The sequence below is a fragment of the Opisthocomus hoazin genome, chromosome 1 (genome assembly GCF_030867145.1).
Source record: "Opisthocomus hoazin isolate bOpiHoa1 chromosome 1, bOpiHoa1.hap1, whole genome shotgun sequence".
In the NCBI taxonomy this organism is placed as follows: Eukaryota; Metazoa; Chordata; class Aves; order Opisthocomiformes; family Opisthocomidae; genus Opisthocomus; species Opisthocomus hoazin.
The window spans coordinates 122186075-122207672 of NC_134414.1; the positions used below are offsets into that span (position 1 = coordinate 122186075).

Here is a 21598-nt window from a genome sequence, read left to right on the forward strand (position 1 = left end):
GAGATGCTCTGCACAAGGTACATCCTGACCATCCAGAGAGGACAACTGTAGAGAAGCTGGCCTAGGGCTGTCCAAAGTATTCAGGCTGATAAACATCTTTACACCATGGATGGCCTTTCAGAAAACAGGCTGTATACTAAAAGCAGTTAACACCAACACCTTTCAGGATAAAATAATAAACACTGAAACTCAAAAGAAGCAACCTTTGTATCTTCCTAAAGTGACATCATCTTGCCAAGGTATCTGGGACTACTAAAGAGCAGTGGTGTGCTATCTGTGAACACATGGACGTGATGCTTCCGCGCAGCCCTTCAGACAGCACATCAGGAGCACCATGTCCAGCTCTGTGCTCCCCACATACTGGAACAAGTCCAGCAAAGAGCCACAAAGATGGTTAAGGGAATATCTCTCATATGAGGAGAGGCTGAGAGAGCTGGGACTGTTTACCCTGCAGAAGGCTCAAGGGGGAATCTTATCAATATGTATAAACAGGGGTGTTTGAGACTATGGAGGCAGGCACTTCTCAGTGGTGCCTGGTGAAAGGACAAGGGACAACCGGCACACATTGAAATACAGAAAATTCTATTTAAACATAGGAGAAAACCCTTTTGTACTGTGAGGGTGGTAGTACACACAGTGTAGCCTCAGCAGTCTCTCTCTTCCACAGTAGCTAATCAAAATTAGATGTCTACACTGCACAGCATTTATCCCTTCAAAACTACATAATAGCTCCTTTAATCTCTGCGTTGCTTTCTCTTTCCCTGTGACTTTATCTTTATTTTCGCTCTGTCCAGGCAGATCTTATTCCTGACACTTTCTCAGTAAAGCCTCATTCTGAAAATCTCATTAGCAATTCAGATAATATATGAAAACATTGTTGCTATAAGTCATCATTTTTATCAGTTGAAGGTGTTTTCCATGGATCCTGAAAAGGCTTCTTAAAGTTACAGAATATTATCAAAACATACTATGAATTTGAGAAAAGAAAAAGGTAGAGTTTCCAGAAATTCATGCTGTATACTTTTTATACCGTTTAGCTTGTTCTATTAATTTTCAAAGTGCTTTTTAGCTCTCCACAATTGTCTGCATCTGTTAAACTGAGAGGATCACATGCAGTGCCTTTTCTACTTAAATTATTCAAATTCAGGCTTGAATTACAGACCCCTCAAAAATCAAGAGCCATTTAATACTTTAGCAGAACCATTATAGGTTAAATTTATGAACATGTATCCTTGTAATTCATTTCATTGCACATGTAGGCGTGCACAGATTTTAACCGCTATTATAAGACATCAGGAATTAAAATGAAATATTAATTAGAAAGAAGTTGCTGAATTTAGTGGCTGAGAGATATAGATAACAGTTTAAGATTTGTTTCTAAGCCACAAGAGAAAAGGAGACTGATAGTGCCATCTGTTGGTTAATTTAAAATGGACATCATTTAATGAAGGTTTGTGGTCTATTATCTGTTATGCTTAATGTAGCACCAGCAAGGTTAACCACCTCAGTAGTCTTAATAGTGAACCATGCTGTAGTCAGTTCACAGCAGCATGTGCAGAGAACAGTGGAGCCACAACACCCCAGCACAGAGACGGGGAACTGAAGTTCTGTTCAAACACGCACAGTTGACCTTAAGAGACAAAACAGTTAATTTTTTTTGATTGATACACCATGTATAGTACATACTGGAAGACAGTTTTTCAGAGTGGGGCCTCTTGACTGTTTTAGTGCCGAGCAGAAGGGCACTTCAAGCAAATTCTCTGATTTTCTGTGCTAACTGCACACAGGTTCAGACAATTGAATGGTGCACAACTAGGCTGCTGTTGGTGATGTGCTCCAGGTGCACACATAGCACACTCCAGTGGCCAATGGGGCGAAAAAAGTCTGAACTAATGAGCAGTCCATAAAGCCATGAAGGCCTCCAGCATGCTCCCAGCTTGCATGATGCAACAGACTGCTCTCAAACTACTGAGAGCTCATATGACAGCCCAAAGTACTTCTTATGCTATATAAAAAGTCAGATGGCACCGAAGTCATTACAGTTGGCCTCTGATGGGCCATGGTAGCACATACGGAAATGTTTGTGGTTTGGCTGTTTGCTTCACACACTGTTTACCTGTCTGTCTCTTCACACATCCCATTACCTCCTGCTGTGCCTCATCTCTGTTAATTTCCACACACATTATGAATCATGTTAGGTCTTGCAGGAAATAAAATTTTCTTTGCCTTTGAACAGTTTTGCTGACCAGTTTGTCCCAATCATGTTTTTGGCCTTTGCTCCCTACAAAGCAGGTTGTTTCTTTGTAATGAAGTAGCAGGGATCTGGGGTAATGGAAGGGGCCATCATGAGGCTGGCGTGACACATGCACTTTCCAAATAGATGGTTCTAATCTTTGCATGGGAGAAAGGTGTGAAGAGCTTGGCCAGTAAAGGAATATTCACATCCAGCCAGCCATACAGGCTGTTGGCACACTGTAATAGACATCACATCTCACAGACTAGCAACCACAACTTATTTGCACTTCAGAATGACACACAAGCAAGCCCATTTAATTGGCTATAACAGCCTAAGTCACTGTCTATGCATAGACTCATAAAACCAGTGGGCCAGGAAGCATGTAGCATCTCCGACAACGCTCCAAGCACCAAAATGGTGCAAGTGACCCTGTCCCTACTTGAAATGAAGATGCAGGAGGCAATTTTCAGTCCAAAGACTAAAACACAGCTATCAGAGAAGTTTCATACCTTCTCAAGATACCCATGACCTTGTCTTATTGGTATGCCATGGCCTGCAGGACAATGTCACACGGTAGCCTTTGATGCTTACATCACCATAGGTGCCCTGAGCATAAAACAGAATTGTGCACAATTTCAGAAAATCCTGCACCACTCAGGAAACCACGAGGAGTAAAGGTCTAGTCAGCACTTCCCCCATACATTATCTGAACACAGTGGACTTGTGGACATCTTTGGGGATTTAGTCAGGACTTCTCCCACAATACACTTGCCCCCCACAAACTGGTAAGCTACTGACCACTGGGAGTGATGGCTCACAATACTCCAGAGGACCAGTCTTTCAAATACAGAAACAGATTCCTGAAATTGCATCTGCTGACAGTCCAGAGCTCTGGTGTCAGCTCACAGGAGACAGCATTGACTGTGTCCTTCTGCCTTGAAGTTCTGCATGCACTGCTGTTTCCCCCACATCCCCAGGACTGAGTACATTGCCCAGGCCCACAGCTTGCTGCCAGACAAAAGGACACCTAGGATGGAGAGAACCATTTCTGGGAGAGAGGAGCCTTCCCAGAATAGCTGCCAAAGCCTGAGAAGGAATAAATGTTTCTCCAGTCAGCACTTTTGTCTGCCCAGTGACAAGACTCAGATTGAGAAGGTAGTTGAATAGTAGGCACCATGGTGCCATTTGCAAAGATGCAGAGATGTAAGTACTGCAAGAACACAAGAAGGAACAGAAATAAGACTTGTTTTGCAGGGGTATACAACCCACATGCACATATATACTTACAAGCAAACATAATTTCTCTATGAATCCTCACAGAGGAATTAAAAGATTAAGTAGCTAATGAATATGCCAGCAGCAAGTAAGGAGCAGTAATAGGCTTAGACAGGATGCTGGGCAACAGTATAACATGAAGACAGGGTGAGGTTCTTTTAAAGATTTAATGTCAAGGACATCACTTTTGAAATACATTTACATATTTAGACCTACCTTTGGTCTCTGCTCTCTTTTTCCATTCACAGCTAATTTTTGCAGTTAAACCACTGAACATGGTGGGGGTGGGGTAGTAGTGGAAAAAACCAGACATTAAACAGATTATGAATGTCATGTCCACTCACAGAAAAAGCAGATTTCTGCTTAAGAACAATAATGTTTCAGCGACTATTAGCAGGCTTGTCCATATATAATGAAGTCCTTGCGGGGAGAGGGGAAGGAAATCACCCTATAAAATACTCTCTTCACAGCATATATTTTGGGTTGAGAATTAAAAACAGTCATATCTCATATCTCAGGATTATTTACTCCATATACATATGATCTCCTGCACATGAAACTGTCAGTGCTCTCTATTGCGACAAAGTATTTATTCCAGACCGTGCAAGAGAGTACAGCAGCACGTTACACTCCGTAACAGCTTTTGGTCAGATCATCAAAGGACATAAAAGACTGTAAAAGTGTTTGCACAGTTTCACATAATTCATTTTGTTCTCAGTAAGGATCAACTTTTTACATTTGCCATAGCAAAGACATGCTCTGCTATAAAATCTTTTTTTTTTTCTTTTTTTAACTTATTTAAATAAGGAATAGCATAAAGGGGCAGGGGTGGGAAAGAGCTTTAGGCAATTGACTTTTCCAAAGTGTTTGCAGAGATAATTGGAAAATGTATTGAAAATGCTGCCAATCACCTTAATAGATGCAAAAGTCTCATATACGTCCAGAGAGACAGAGATGCTCCTGAGGGACACCAGGAGAGAGCTTCACTGTATTTGATAAGAAGTTTCCATTGGAAAGAAATTTCAGGCTACACCATAATTTCATTAAACTGCATTAGACTCCATGTCTGCTCCCAGTCATTCTACCGCATCTGCCAATTATAACAGAATAAACCTTTTTTCTTCTATTACATGGGAAAACATTAAAACATTAAAACACAAACCCTCTCTGAAGGAAGCCACTTTAAGAATTTTGTTATGTGAAAACTTCCCTGAGGTGGAGACAAACAACCGTAGCAGTCAAAAAAAATCAGTGGTAAAAGAGATGCCTGTATTATTTCACTATTTCTTTACAAATTTTCTCTCAATTCTGTGGTGTAAGACTGTTTCAAATATTTGTTCAATATTCTCTTTTCCAGTGCCTACAAGACACTTTGTCACCAACTACAGAAACAATCTGTCTTGCATCTCTGCATATACTGAAACCAGGGATACAAGAGCCAAATGATGTTACAGATATTATCGCAGTATTTTGTATTGACTAGGAATACTGGAAACTTTAACAGGCATATTTTTTCCTTTTAAACTTCATACATACAAAAAAACTTTGAAATAAAAAAAGTCTGTTATGCAGCTACGTAAAACGATCGAGCAATTCATCTTTTACAGATTCACTGCTTTTGCCACAGTTTGCCTTCACTTACCATTTGGAATTCATCAGCTGATATATTTGGATTAGTCTTCTCTGGCTAAGTATCAAAGAGAAGGAATAAACCTTCCACCATTACTGGTATGTTTTCCAACACAAGTATTATCAAAAACAGGGAAGGAAATGGATAATTTGCTGATCGCATCCACCTCAAACAGTAGGAGTTAAATCCAGCAAAACAGCAATGTAGAAACTTGCATAGAATTACTGTGAATTTTCAGAAGAGCAAGCAGCTCACTAGGTACTTGGCACAGTCCTGACTTAAAAGGTAGTTGTCTGTAAGCCCTAATGACAGTTAGCCTGAGCCACATTCATCAGTAAAAGCAAGCCATGGCACATACTGCTCTTTATTCAGCTTCTGTAATCCCGTCTCAAGCCTTTGGCGCGCATCAAGAATAGAAGCGTGTTTATATGCCAGACTGACATGCTGTACAGTAAAACATTGTACTGAGCTGTCATTCTTCATACAAAAAAAACCACAAGATTTACTACTGTAATGTCATCCTCAGTGAACTACAAGAGCAATCACAACAGCAGGTGGTTAACTATCTTGACCTAACCTTCATCTAATAAACTCACATAAAACCCATTTTGCATATCTAATTCTTCGTTACAATGGCGCTAAGTAAAATTGCAGACCAAAACAAGGCTCCAGCATCTGATAGCTGAAAATGCCTGGCCAGAGAAGTTATCAAGGACCACAGAAGTTAAAGCACTACACAAAACTATGGCAAATAACAGGCCATGTATCTGCTTTCTGACACCAGCACACAAAACAACTGCAGACTAACACATTTCTGAGCTCAGGCAGAAACTCTTTGGCTACAGATTAACAAAATGGCAAATGCACATACATTAAAAGAGACCCATAGGATGCAATCCTCTCTGTCCAATGGCAGTTTGAACACCATCAGCTCAGTTTAAATTTTAATTAGATTTCACTGTAACAAATACCATAGATTGTGCTACAGCATGCATGCATGAGTATTGCTGCCAAGACTGCTAATATAATATTATGTCTCTTCACAATTTAGATAATCACAAATCTGCCCTTTTCTTTCCGCCAGAAACCATTCTTAAAATTCAGAACAACATTTTGCTTTAGGTTGATGAAATAGTCAAGATAGTTGCAGAAACATATAATTTCTCTCACAGATGAAAAAAAAGATACAATCACAATCCCTCAACCACAAAATCCTATTTATTATCTCTTAGGACATTTGCACAAATTCTAGAACGCAGCTTTATGATGCTATTTTTTTTTGACCATGCCATTATATCCTCTTTCACTCAGCATTTTGAAACATGTGCATGTTACACACTTTTGTGCTCTACATAGAATACTTACGGAAGCTTTTAACTGCAAGTCATAAATTAATAACACCAAGAGCCAAAAAACAGCCCCCACAAAATGCTATCTTCTCAAAGCAGTTAATGACACCTTTTTATGCCAGACACCAGCCTATCAGTGATGATATTTTTATCTTTAAAACGTTTGCATATAATATCTGTGGGGTTTTTTGTACATTCAGCTTCCTCTATGTGACGATCTACTCTGTACAGTGTATCTGAATGAAAAAATATCAGCTACTTTTGTCTGTCTACTTCAAAGTACACATTTTTGTTGTCCACTAAATGCTAAAGTGATATACTCTTCTTTCGGATAATCGTTTAAGAAAATTAACATCTAGTTGCAAGCTGTCATACAACAACTTCTTGATGCAACTTTTATCAACATCAAGGATATTTTGTATGCTAATGACAAGGGGGCTTTGGTAATATAATCCATTGTAAATGGAAGATGACATCCAATACAAAACACTGATTAACTGGTTAGATTTAGAAATATGTAAATTTAAAGACTAGTATTTGTTAAAATATAAAATGTTTTATTTATTTTATTGAATTAATATAGCAAAAGAGGAGTTGTTTTCAGTTTGTTTTCTTTTTTTTTATTCATCATATTAAAACTTCTCTGGAGCTGAGTTACTGTCTCAGGTGAGGCAAAACTCTAAGCATGTTCTTACATCTTCCTGACCAGAAGACAAAAGTAAAGGAACTAGAAAGACGCAGGCTTGTGACCTTCCTATGTGTTTTTGAGCTGGAGCCACTAGTAAAACCATCCTATGATGCCTTTGAGCCAAAGAAAAGATGGCAGTTGTACTTGAACTGAAGCAGTACTGAAAGAAATAGTCTGTCACCTCCTAAAAGATCTTGAATCAGAATAATGTACATACATCTGAAAATGGATGTTTCTGCAATATGACTAATAATGTAGGGACAATTGTGAGATGGAGTTTGTAAAAGTACAAGAGATTTATTTATTTATCAGCAATTTTTATTTATTTTAAGCAAACTGAAGTTCTGGTAAAACTTGAAATGCTAGCACATTGTCCTGTCACAGACCAGATTGTTCAGGCTATGTTTCCTGAGAGATGTGAACTGGCCTTGTTAAAAGGCAAAAAATAGTGGAACTTCATTTGAATGTGTGTTAATACCAGTTGGTTGGTTGTTTCATTATGAGACTCTGAAGAGCTGTTTTTAAGCAACAAAGTTTAAACACTTTTGTTAGGTTTGCAGGCTGTAATTAAGATCACTGCCTTTTCCCACTCTATTACTGATAGAAGTGGGTTCACTAATGCTTTACTTCTACAGAGCAGAGTACAGGTTGCTCTGATATTATTTTAGAGTATTCGTTCAGATACACACTTTTTGCACTGCCATGAACGGGAACATTTTAGCAATTGGCAGCTATGCTTTGCTGTGATGATTAATAACTTTTATAACCACACTTCGGGCTGATAAGTGTCTACACAGATCTGCATTTTGTTAGTGGAATGGAAAACACTAAGAATTACCCAGTAAAAATCTTTGAAGCGTTGACTCAATACAAATAGACAACCACGAGCAAGTAAGAATAAGCAGACAAGAATATAATAAAACTCAAGTGCCATACAAATAGCTTTTGTGACTATATTTAGCAAAAGAGTGCCAAGAATCCTGCATTGTTTCCTGCAAAAGTTGCCATTATTCCTGCCCCAATGATAATGCCCTTTCAGGGGTACTGATACCTTCGACATCAAAGCCTAGATCCAAAAAGCCAAGTTAAGAAATATGTGACATTCACCGTTTTTTGGTTAGTTGTGGAACTCCAAGACAAATGAAATTGAGGATTTTTTTCATTTACAGAAAATTAAAAAAAAAAATTCACAAAGCAAATTCTCACCATTTTCCAGATCTGCTCATTTATAGAGGACTCATTAAGTAACCAGAGGACAAAATTGTCTTCCAGCTTCCACCAATCTAAATTAGGATGGCTGAAATTAAACTGAATGACAGAATTGTAACAATGGTGTAAACGGCAAATGGGTGTTAATTTTACTGTCTACAGCTTTCAGAAAATTGTAAGGGATAGAAGAAAAACAAATGTGTGAAAAGCCTTGCATAATCCTTCATCTTCCAGTCAGCCAAGGGTGCAATCTCGGCAGTGCTCCGAGGGCTGACCAGTGCATCATCTATTACTCCAACACTTCAGAAAATCCATGCATCTTGAAACGTGTAATATCTCAGATGCTAGTGATTGAAACAGATAACTGTTTTGTCCAGATCTCTGTGGGCATTAAAACGTGCATTTGTCTAAGAAGGCTGGCTCTAGGCAAGTAACTCTCTTCCAAGCTGGGTGAAGGTAGCACAAGGGTTAAGAAAAAGTTTAATAGCCATGTTATATTGGAGCAATCATTGTAATGCCAGTGCTCTGGGCAATGACGATCTGTTAGCTCTTTTCTAAACCCAGTACAAGCATTTGTAATGCAAATTGTTAGCGCACTGAATATATGGCACTGTTTCTACACTCATTGGTACCGGGGAGGGAGGGGAAGCATCATGTGGCCCCATCCTCCCCCCACAGCGGACTCCTCCGTTTAACTCCTGTTTACCTCCCTGTGTTCTCTCTAATCTAGTTTTAAATGTCATTAAGCCCAGAGACTCCTGCTCAGGACTGGTTATAGTATTTGTTAGCCTTGTCTTTCCTCCCCAGCGTATAGCAGGTTGATCTATACAGTGAATAAGTTCAATTCCCCTTTCACACGGTTTTTAATGCAGTTTTATTGAGCTGCCTGGGTGGCACCCTGAGTTTAGCGCTCTAAAAACAATCAACCTATTTCAAAAACAGGAACAGGAATAGTGGTCAAGTGCTTTGAGAACTTTATGGCTCGATTTCTTTGAAATTTGTACACTTGGTAAATTACTTGGAGAAACTGAGTCACCAGCTGAGAAAGGTTCAAGACTAAAGAAGAATGGTATGAAGGAAAATTATTTCTGTTTGTTGCTGCTATTCAGTTAGCTGCAGAAAATATACATATAAAGAATATACTTACAGACATTTGTGTGCATCATCACCTTACAGCACTGGTGTACAACCAGTTTTTGTTTGGTAGCCACCTTAAGAATTTTACCGTGGAAGTGTTGAACACTTCCAAAACAAATTTAAGCCCACCAGAGTTTATTTTTCTGACTGACTTCTCCTGGACCTGTTACAAACAGACCTTAAGTTTGTTGAGAGCTCTGTAAAACAAATTAGAAACTTACATAATTATATCTAGTGGGTTTTTTTCTGACAAAATCACTCCAGTGACAGCTCACCATGTAAGTGAACCGAAAGCCTTTTTTTTCCAGCTTCCCATTGCTCTTGATTGAAGTAAACAAACCAACCCGCCAGGAACACAAGTGAATCTGGTTATTTATGCTGGAAGAAATTAGCAGAGAGAAATATATGACAGAGTACATTAGCCACATTCAACAATTTGAGAAAGATCTGATGTCGAAAAATACAAATGGAAAACTGAATTTTCAAGTTATTTTTCCTTCTCTTCAAATGCATATGTGAAAACTAGGAACCCACCATATGTTCAAGGAAACAGGTAAGTTCTGCTAAGGTAGACACCTCTGTCAGAGCAGTAGGTATGAAATGGAATTTCAGGGTTTCTTTGACACAAGTGCTGAGATATGGTGAGAGTTCATGGCTTTTCACCTCTAGTTCTACAGACAAAAGCAGATAGTCATAACAGATGTGACTTAAAAATTACACTGCAGCAGCTGCTGTGACACATGCTAACTGAAGGTCACATGAGAAGAAGGTGCTAAATGGTCTGCACAGAGGGTGAACTTTCATATAGTTAAGATGCCTACAAAAAGACATGCAGGGAGTCATAGGGAATACAGTACAGGCAAGCAAGACACGAAACTGTTTATGCCCAATCCCAATGTTCAGTAGCAGAAAAAATCCCCATGCCAATTTGTGTATTTCTTTATTTGTAAAGCAGTAGGACCTTGCAATCCCATTGAATTAGGACAGACTCATTGGACTGAGCACTGCATGAATAAAAAGCAAAACAGAGATGAAAATTAGTTTTGCCTGATACACTAACTTACACCACTACTGAACTTCGTAAAGTTTTATTTCTATCCCATTTATTTACTTATTCAAGAAATCACTGCTTCTAAACATGAAGACAGAAAGTATGAAGACACATGAACACATTTTTAACAGTATCTAGCATCAGAGCTATTAACAAAATCTGAAGTATTTAACAGTTAAACTAATAAAATCTTCTAACATGGACACAATTAAAGCAGTCAAAAGTGTCCTTTTTCTCTTCAAAACAGGAATTAGCATCACACCATAGCACCGAGCAGCTATCTGTGTTGATACAATAAGCAAACAACTGCAACACAGACACGTCTTGCGTGACTGAACTTCACCTGTCCCAACAGACTCATGCCCCTAACTCAAGGAGATTATTTTTGAAATTCAGCACTTCATGCAAAGTGCTTCAATGATCAAGTGAAGCACTATTTCTCAAATTCTCTCATCTACAATCAACGACCCACAGAAACCTTCTTAGTTTTGTTCAAACTGACACCCAAACATACAAGTAATTAAGAATCAGTACCCTTCACCTACCTGGTTATAAAGGAGAGCTCCTGAAAACAAAATCAAAATAGCGAACTGCCATTCTAGAACATGGGTCAGAGCAAGACATTTAACTTTGTACTTTACAGACTATAATAGTTGAACTGCCAAAACCACCTCAGAGGAAAAGGCATTTCAGATTGATGTAATGCAGCAACTTCCCTTATTGCATTCCTAAATGTATAAAACAATTCAGTTATGAATGGAAACACACAAAATTATTAACACTTAAAACAAACAAGTTTCACATTTGCCCCCCCGTTGTTAATTATTTAAAGAGATTATAATGATTTGGGGGGGGGGGGGGGGAGGTGTGATTGCATTTAGTGTACCAATGAAATCCAAAGGGAAGTCCTGGTGAAGGACTAACTCTCCTTAATGCCCTTATTCTCCCTTCATTATGCCATGGATGTCCCATGACAACAACATTAATTTGCCATGGATGAGTTATGACCCACTGTTTCTTGCATAACTCTCAAGAAGCCCAAGGCAGGGTTTTCTACTTTGGGTATTGGGGCCACAAAGACCATGCACAAAACCAGTGCAGTAGGAGGAGTAATTAAGCTACAGGTTGTTTTGCTGTAAGCAGTTAACCAGCTGTGCCTAATAAATTATTTGATTATACAACATCCTATAGTTTTGACACTGATTGTAACCATGCATAAAACTAACATTCAGTGATTTTGTATATTTGCTTGTGTGATTATAGCATTAATTCTTCCTGGCACTCCTTCGCGCATGCTGGCAATCCAGCACTATCAGGTTTTCCACACAAATGGTCAGCAAGCTTAGAGCACCTCAAAACCACGGACTAATAGAACACAATAATCTTGAGAAGGCAGTGGTAAATAATTGCTATTCCTGTTTGCTGATGAGAAACAGACCTGTGCAAGGCCACTCACACACAGAGCAGAAATTAATAAAAGAGTGAAACTGAGGCATGTATACATCAGATGTATGCGTATACACACACAATGGACATACACATACAAAAACCACAATTCAGTAGAGATATCTAAGAAATTCCTAAACTAGAAGCCTGATGGATATAGATATATGTTTATAGGTAGAATAGCATGCTAATGTACACACTCTGTTTCTGGCACCTGCACTACTTTGCCCAGTGGCTCTCCATCACCTCCACATACACAGCTTCACGCTTCGGAGCTGTAGCTATGGACATCACATTTCCCAGTCCTACATGGACTCTGTATGACCCTGCCTTCTCACAAAAGAAAGGGGAATTTGCTCTGATAAGAAAGTCGGGTTAGGAGGTCTTGCACAAACTTGAATTCAAAAACCACAGTGCAACTGATTTCACAACCACTGCAAGTCTCCCTTGACCACCTCCATCTCCTAAAAAAGCACTAGCACCTGAGTCCTCTTCATAGGGGAGAGTCGTCTTCTCATGTGTCCACAAAGAACCACAGACAGCTGTACCCGTTCTCTAGTTAAAAGTTTCAGTCCTCCAGCAAGGACCCAGAAATCCTGAAGATGACTCAGAGGCCCATCACACATCATGTGTAACAAAAGAGTGAGGTGAGCACTTCTCAAAAAAATTCAGACACCAATTCATAAACTATTAAATGGAAGATTGTGAATAACAAATAGATGAATGCAAATTCAGTTCTCCGTCAATAATACGTGTAGAAAAATGCAAATTTTTCAGGCTAAATTATTCACAACGAATTAGTCAATCAGACCTATTCCCTCACCGACCACTGTTTCTGGAAGCTATTCATAAGTGAGACAAAATCAGTGCGCTTGCATCATCTATTTCTGTACAACAAGAAAGCACATGATAACCCTCTCTGTATTCCCTGTATTAAGGCATTCTGTGAACACAAATGACAACAACAACCAGAAGAACTGTAATTGATACTGCAGTGAGAGCTAAATTGTCAGTTGGTGGATTTGGCTAACATTACAAATTTCAGTAGTTCTGATCAGGCACTTCATAAATGAGGTCTTTTGTTATAAAGTGATGTAGTCAGCAGAACTCTGAAGGAAACAGCCCTCTTCAGAATTCTGGCACCGCCATGTAAAATATCCTGTTGTACAGAGACTATTCCTAAAACCAAAATATCTGTGATTCCCAGGATAAGTTACAATCAGAAACTGCTATTGCAAAAAAAGGCCCACCACACAGTGCTGCTCTTCCCTGACTTCCCAGCCAGCTGCACTTCCCACACCCACAGGGTCCCCTCCTACTTGGAGCGACCTGGCTCTCCTGGGCAGCAGAGAAAAAAAACACAGTCGAGTTTCTTTCCCTTCCGCTCCACAGAGCATAATTTCATCCTAGTACATTTTGCTGTGCACTATACAAACCAGCAAAAAATAGAGGTAGCCACCAAGTCTTCATTCTCAGCAGAATAGCTGTATCTCCAATTCATTTCCAGGACTGGAGCGAGTCCTGACAAAAGGACTTTCCCTGCTGAGAGAGGAATTGTGCACTTGTGTACAGGCAAGCGATTCAGAAGAAATCTGCTGAACTGGGACATCAAAACCACCTGTGGTTCATGCTTTCCCTCTAACACTGGACCAAGATCTATCATTGTCACACACACATTTTTGGCAACTACAGCCATATCAGAATCAAGGAGTAAGTCAGCAATACTTTTTTACAAGCAAACGGTTGCTAAGTTAGTCACTTCAACATCTTGATACAAGTCGAGAAAAAAAAAAACCACCACAGAAACACCTTTTTTCAGATACAATTTAAAGGTTAAGCCAGGCAAGTTCCCTGAACAGGGATCTAATTAGACTCAAAGGCTCAGCTCAGGAGACTGGATGTTGTATGAGCAAAGGAGAGGCTGCTCAGCATTGCTTCCATCAGCGGCAGCTGGGGCTCCCAGAAGGCCACAGACACTTGCATGTGGATCCTGGCTACCTCGTTTACCAATGGAACATCCCAATTAGCTTATAAAGGGATTATCCATATGAATTCTCACTGAAATTAATGTGGCCAAATGTCTTTCCTGGCTTTGTAGAACTGAATTCTCATTTACATGTCGCTGAGTTCTCCACTCTGCCCCATCCCTGGAACTGAGATGTGTTTTACCCTAGCTGCATAACGTGACAATGGCATTACAGGGTTCAGAAAGAAATTGATAAGCATGACATAAAAATAGAGTTTGAAAAGATCTAAAATACATGGAATGCCTTTTTAAACAGTGAAAACAACATTGGTCTAATTGTTTTCAATACTGATTCACACACAGGCAACAAAGAGAACACAGATTCAACTAAAATCAAATGAGATTCAAAATTGCTTCCAGAGTTGGTGCTGAAAACAAAGCATGCACAAGGGTCTACTACACTGCATTCTTGCAAGGCATAAACAGGGTCTGCAATAAACTGCTTGATGCTGTCTTACTGGTCATAAAGCTACGAAAAAAACGGACATGCCATTTTTTATAACACTTTAGGGCCCAATGCAATATAAAATATATCTGCCTTTCTGGCAGTATCTGCTTTGGGAGCAGATTCTAGTGACTATGAGTTTTATATACACTTTTGCGATGCAGGAACTGAACATATTTTTTGTTGGAAGGGACCATTAGGTAGCTATGGCTATTCTCAAAGGACAGCATAAGCGACAAGCATTCTGAACCCCAGTGAAAATACAAATCATTAACAAAAAGATCAAGATGAGAAATCCTTGATTTGACATTTCCTGTGTTAAGAGATATTTTTGTATCCCTTTTACACTTTAAGAGAAACATTAACTATTCTATAAAGTATTAAAATTACTTTGTCTTCATGTGGATGCAAGAATACCATCACAACTCCACTAAATAAATGTTTGCTTCTTTTCACAACTGTCAAAAGACTGAATAATAAATGTTTTTAAACTATAAGTTAAAAAGTTTCTTGCCTTCTTAAGGGATGAATATCATGCAGTTTATTTAGAACAGAATTTAATATTAAAGTACTTCCACTTTATCAAACTTCTAAAAAAATCCCCTCCATAAATATAATTACAAAAATGCTAAAAAACAAAAATAGAATTGCACATATTTAAAATGCACCCTCTCCTTTTCATAAGGCCCTGTCCTTATTTTCTTTTCTATTTTGTTTCTCCAGAGTCTCATTCATTAGTACAAAAAATCCACCAACCCACTTTTTCTGATAATTTATAGCTCTGCTTCTCTACTCCAGACGTCTGTTTGAATTGAAATGTCAGTCTCTATGTCCGCCATTAGCTTATAGATATTAAGCTGCATAAGGCAGTGTTTCCAAACTGTCACCTACCCAGTGCTTTGAACCTCCTCCCTTTCCTCATCAATATAATCACCACCACCTTCACCTCCATTACTGAGGGTGGTCAGCTGGACATCATCTCCAGATGCTCTTTGTTTTAGCTGTACAAAAATCTTACAGCTTCCTCTTGCAGAGAAGCTCTGCTAGACCAGCCTTTCTGACCAAGGCACAAAGCTGAAGCTGTAGACCAAATAGTCATAACTGTGGCGCAAGGTAAGTGTAGCAGCTTTCTTCACCTCCCTAGTGAATCCAGCCTGGCTCCTTCAAAATGTTTTGCAAAAGGCCATCACCTTAGTTCATTACTTTGATCACATTGCCACTTTCATTGCCTACTTCCAGGTGGTTCCTTCAGTTGTTCACCACAAACGGTGCGTCTCTATTCAAGGCCTTCCCTCGCCTATCCCAATCTCCGTACCACCTCCATACCACCCCACATTCATAGCCCACACTGACTCCTTCCTTCAGTTCTCATTAACTCTAGCTTTTAGCAGCCACATACTAATTTTTCTTCTGACAACCAACTTTTATGTTCTCCTTACCTACTCATCACTGTTGTCACTATTGGAAGGACTTCTTCACAAACTGACACAGAGGTCTTTTTTCAAATGCTTAACATCTTTTTATCTTGACATCTATGCACAGACAGTATGTGAGGAAACTTCTGGTTTCCTGGCACTGTCCAGTCTGTTGACACCCACGTCTTATTTCGTATTATATTGGGACAATAGGTTCCCTGGGGGATGGAGTGGCTTTATTTCACCTTTAAAGCATTCCTAGCCCAAAGCAGTCATGTTCCTGGATAATAATGTAACATAAACAATGAACAATAATAACATTAAATGGAATTTCCCAGTTTTTTAATGCATTATTTTAGAACAACCACTTGTAGTGTGTTTCACTTTGAGAAAAAAAAAAAAGTACACATGTTCTCAGATCTGAACCTATTTAACATAGGTATTGATGTGTTACATCTTGATATGTGGTGAATTCCAGCTAAGCAATATACAACAAATTTGCCACTAATGCTGCATTTTGCCTGGGGAACATACACTAAATTTTACCCAAGATACACATAGGAAGTAAAAACAATAAGACCACCACCAAAAAGGTCTTCTTTTTTGGATCAACAAATCTGGGTTAAAGGCAAATTGTTTGAAAACAAGTTGCTGAGGCAATATTAAATCAAAATGACTACTATCAGCCACAAACATACGGGACCCTCTAACTACCCAGGGTAATAAGTCTTGTATATTATTGCTGGGAATTCCTTCAAAGCCCAAATCATTTTTAGTTTGCAGAGCTCTCTAATTTATTTTCCATGGTTGGGAGGAATCTGCTGCTGAGCTAAAAATACAGTTTTACCCCCCATTATCTCTGCACATATAGAGTCACAGAGCTTCAGGCTAGAATTAACATAAGATAGGCTATTATGACTGTAAGAACATTTAGCAGTCCCTGTTGACTTTGCAGTTTGTAATAATAAATATCCTCCCTATAATCTCCCACTCTTTTTTCTAAACTTGATGCCTTGAGGAGTTCTTGAAGCTTGTGATAAAATGCTAACATTATTTACCTATTTTGTTGTTAGCCTGGATTTCCTTTTCTCCTTGGGCAAAGTCATTTAAAGATACAATATTAGCAAGCAAATGCTTTTAAAAGTATAACCTTTGATTTCATGCATGCCCTACAGAAATATGATGTCCTACTGTACTTGATTACTCAAGCAGAACTAAATCTGTTTGTACAAAGTAACAGCACTATTTTATAAAGAACTGTTTGCTCTTTCACCAAGGAAAAACCTTGCAATCAGATGTGAAGGTTATAAAAGATGTAGTCTGCAACTCAGAAGTATCTTAGTATCACCAATCAAGGTAATAATTAAAACCAGATTACTGTAAGGAGGAGTCAGGCATTTAGAGGGTTTCATGAAGTACTGAACTACATGCATATACCAAATGGTGCAAAGTACTTCACTTTATTAAGAAGATGCTGAAAGTGACTGAAACTAAAGTGTAATCTTGCATACATAAGTATCATACTTTGATACGCTGGTTCTATGCAACAGAAAAAACTTACTTGCCTAGTCTCTCCCATATATTGAAGGTTGGGGTTTTTGTTCTATTTTTTTTTCCAGAATTGTTTGCAAATACATCCATGAGTAAAAAATTAAGATGAAGACAGTATCCTTTAAATGTTCAGAGTTCCAGTTCACTAAAAGCTCTACAGTAACATTTCACATTTAAGACACTACAGTTTTTCTTTAACTCATTCTTGCAGGTATTTTACTCACTCAGTCTGTCAAATGAATTCATTGGATTACCAGGCAAAACATGCACACCACAAAGCCCCCTCTCACATGAAAAAAAAATTTCAGTCTCCATAGATGTCACACATTCCTCACAAGAACAAATTAAATCAAAGCATGCTTCCACACTTAGATGCGTATTTCCCCTCTATCCTGTACAATTTGTATGCTGTAAGGCATAGATGAGTAGTGGTCTATTGGCAATCGATCCTTTTCAGACAGAGAAAGCAAGAAACAATGAAGTTATTCATAAGACCAACAATACACTCTCTCTGCGTCACATACATGCCCAAATCAACTTCAATCATGAACAGATGCGAAGCAAGATATTCGTTCATATTACAGATCCACCACATTCCTCAACAGTTTCTTAAATTAATGAAAAATATCTTTTTTAAAAAATTAAAATCTTAAGACTTGTAAACTATTTCCAGATAGGTAATCCACTGATTGCTCTGTAGCTCACTGACTTGATTCCCATTGCAACCTCATTTATTTTGGCAATATTCTTAGCTGCCAGCAATTCACTACTGCCGTTATTTGTAGACAGTTCAATAGTTTTCCCTTATGAAATCTATCATCTCATAATTTTACTTTCAGTGCTTCTAAGGGTTATTTTGTACCTGTGTATTCATTAGATGCAACTCCTCCTTTCCTCCTATGAATGAGGTATTTCTCAGTTCTTGTGACGTTTCCACAAAAGTTGCTGGAAAGTTGTCTTCTCTGCAAGGTAAGGGCAAGATGCACCATATAAAACACTTCTTTTGTACTTGTACACATAAATAAGTGATTTTATTTTGAACAAAGCAAAGAAAATGAATTTCAGAACCACGGTACCAGAGGGAACCTCCAGCATCTTACAGCTGAACCACTTCCACTACTTTTCTCCATCCTCCTTATCCGCTCCTCCAGGGCCTTCTTCATTTATTCCTATTGTGTCTAACTCTTTATTCTTCTTCACAAATTTCCACACATGCCTTTTGTGCTGACCACCTGTCCTCCTCTGCCCCTTTCTGCTTCACCTTCCTCCCAGCGCCCCACATTCTGTGCCCACGGGGCGCACTGCCATCACCTCTCCGCCCTGGGGAGCGCACTCCAGTTTCCAGCTACCATTACTAACAAGTGTAGTTAGAGGTAACATCACGACACACACACGGACTTGAGCGGAGCATTTAAGCACAGCCTTAACATTCAGCCTGTGCCACAGCAGATTTTTACTCAGGAAAGAAATTCGGGCGATGAGTTGAACTGCAGCCTGAGCTTCCACAGGGCCTGCAACACCCTCCCCACCCTCCCCTTCATGCCCCCCTCCTAGCAGCCTACCTTCACACAACATGGTAAAAGGTCACACAGCCTTTAGGGCACGATCTCACTAACTCTTACACATGTGACATGCCATTTGATTTCAGTGGCACTCCTCCAGGATAAAGCGAAGCGTTAGCAAATCCTTGCAGGATGCGGAAGATGGCCGGCTGCTGAGGCCCCAGAGACACTTCTCCTCATAACATCATTTTACTCGCTAAGCACTGTGTGTTTCTTATAACAATACTGGTCTTTGATCGTTTATTCATTCCAGCTCCTGTAATTTTCAGCTTACCCACTTCATCCTTTACTACACATGGCCTCATTTATTTTCCTGATATCTGCAGATGAGAAATTAGACAGGCCCAGAATAGATCAGACAGACTACTGAATTTGGGTCATTATCCACAAGGCATCCCAAGACAGTCTGCCTTAGCTTATCAGCTAAAGTTCACTAGCAATGCTTCCCTTACCCTAGAAAGGGAGATAAGGAAGACTAATAACTTTCATTAGACCAGCTGATACAGCCAGAAAGCCTGAAAATGTTTAAAGCATAACCTTGAGAGCTTCTTCAAGACTTACATACCTGAAAGCCCACCTTTCCTTTTTCTCCTGTGAACGCAACAAAAAAGTATTTTTGCAAATCAGCTGCTGTATCTACTGTTCTACAGAACAGCACACGAAAGAGCCAATTTGCAACGATCTCTTCACAGCAGCCATTTCATCCGAGCACCTGAACATGTTTCGCTTTAAGCAGACTGAACCTAGTCACCTGGTTTAAATTAACAGTGTGCTTAAATATTCCTGTGGACCAATGCTAGAGTAGCTTATATCGGTATTTAAAAACAAGTCCCACCTTTTTCTAAGTACAACTCTGGACCACAGACCGTCCTTCCTGCAATTAATCTATGTTTCGTATCCAAATTCATTTGTCATACTTCGATTTGAAGGTGCCTAATTTCAAATTCATACAGGATATCGTATGGTCCTTCTGAACCAGTCTGTGTCCCACTTTACTCAATGCACAACAAACAGAAAACACACAGTCCCTGCTTTTATGCCCAATTGTTATTTGCATACTGTCACTAAGGAAAGGTTATTTATTCCATCTGGTTGATTTTTGAAGTTTGTCTATAGTATGAAGAACTAAGATACTCTTTTTACATTTTGATTTGCAAGTAGATCCTGGAACAGGACACTGAGAATCTAAAAGAAACACTGAAGTTTAAGCATTATTCTTTTAAAAGATAAATTCAAGGACTTTTCTTATCCTATAACTACAGCCAAAAAGATTCAAATCAAGCACACAGTAGCATCCCAGCACTCAGGCTTATAGCAGAAAAAAGTAAGTCTTGGCAAGCCATGGCTCAGACACTTTATTTATTGCAGTCATGAAGCCTATCAGAGACATCTTTGTTTACCTCATCACAAGTAAAAATTCATGAAGAAACATTGTGGGAAAATGTTCTTCTGGTCTCATAGCTAATTAGTGCAATTTGAGAGTACCCCATAGTTAAGCCCCCCAGCCTCTCTCTCTCTCAAGGAAAGTGGGGAACCGAATCTAAATTACAAGCGCTCTCCTCCCCTTCATCTGTGCATTTCAGGTTTGCTTACTAACTCGTGTCTGACTGATCTGATCTAGCAGACAGCACAGACATACAGGAATAAACTTCTAAAGGGTATTTTATTTAACTGCTCTCATAGTGAATTGCTAAATTTTATAGCATCTGTGTCATCACACACGATCTTGATTTTAGTCTAGCACAAATAGTGAAGACCAGCTAACACTGAAAGGCCACGTGGAGAACAATGAAGACTTGCTACCTGCAATAAAATTAGCATTTCCAGAAAAATGAAGAAATACTGACACCAAGCACATAGTTTGTACCTACCTATGTCCATATATATCTTTACACTGCTATTATAATATTTTAATACATTGTTTCTCCAAGCAAGGTTGTAAAAGTGTGGTTTATTAGCCATTTGCCATAGACTTACAGTTCTTCCCCAGGTTAAATTTATATCTGGCTATCAAAATGCATTACTACATTACCATCGCTTGCTTTTCCTACCGAATTAACATAAAACCCCCAACACTCTGAAGTGAAGGCGTATCTAGCGAGCATTCACACCGATGGCTCTGTGTTTTCTGCTATGGCTCCTGGTTTATTTCCTAAGGTCACGATGCGTACGCCGGTAATTGCCAGTGACAAAACCACAGCTACGTTATAGTCTACCTTATTAAAAATTAAGGCTGGTAATTAGACGCTGAAAACCAACAAAATTACTCTTCCTCCTTCCACGCTCCCACATCTTGCGCACCACGGCAGCTGCGACCCCCGGACAAGGGCTTATCTCCGAAGACCCAGGTGTTGCCCCCTCTCCAGGCGCGGCCGTGGCGAGGGTCCGAGGATGGGATGCTCCTTAACAACAAAAAAATCCCACCAAAAACCCCCGAGCCCGCCGCGAACCCCCCCGAACCCACCGCAGCCCCACGGCTGCTGCGGCGCTGGGCTCGGCCCCGCCCGGCCCCCCACGCACCGCCCGCGGGGTCTCGCCCCGCGCGTGTCCAACCGCGGCACGAGCCCGAAGCCCCCCC

The 21598-nt window shown here is 39.5% G+C and overlaps 1 long non-coding RNA gene across 1 annotated transcript in view; it reads right to left on the reverse strand.

The window, feature by feature from the left end:
- LOC142362932 (uncharacterized) overlaps positions 1-21598 on the reverse strand; it is a 56073-nt gene that overhangs the window by 33533 nt on the left and 942 nt on the right. The window contains exon 2 of the long non-coding RNA XR_012765390.1: positions 18321-18420. This is a non-coding gene — a long non-coding RNA (uncharacterized LOC142362932). The remainder of the gene's footprint in view (positions 1-18320; positions 18421-21598) is intronic.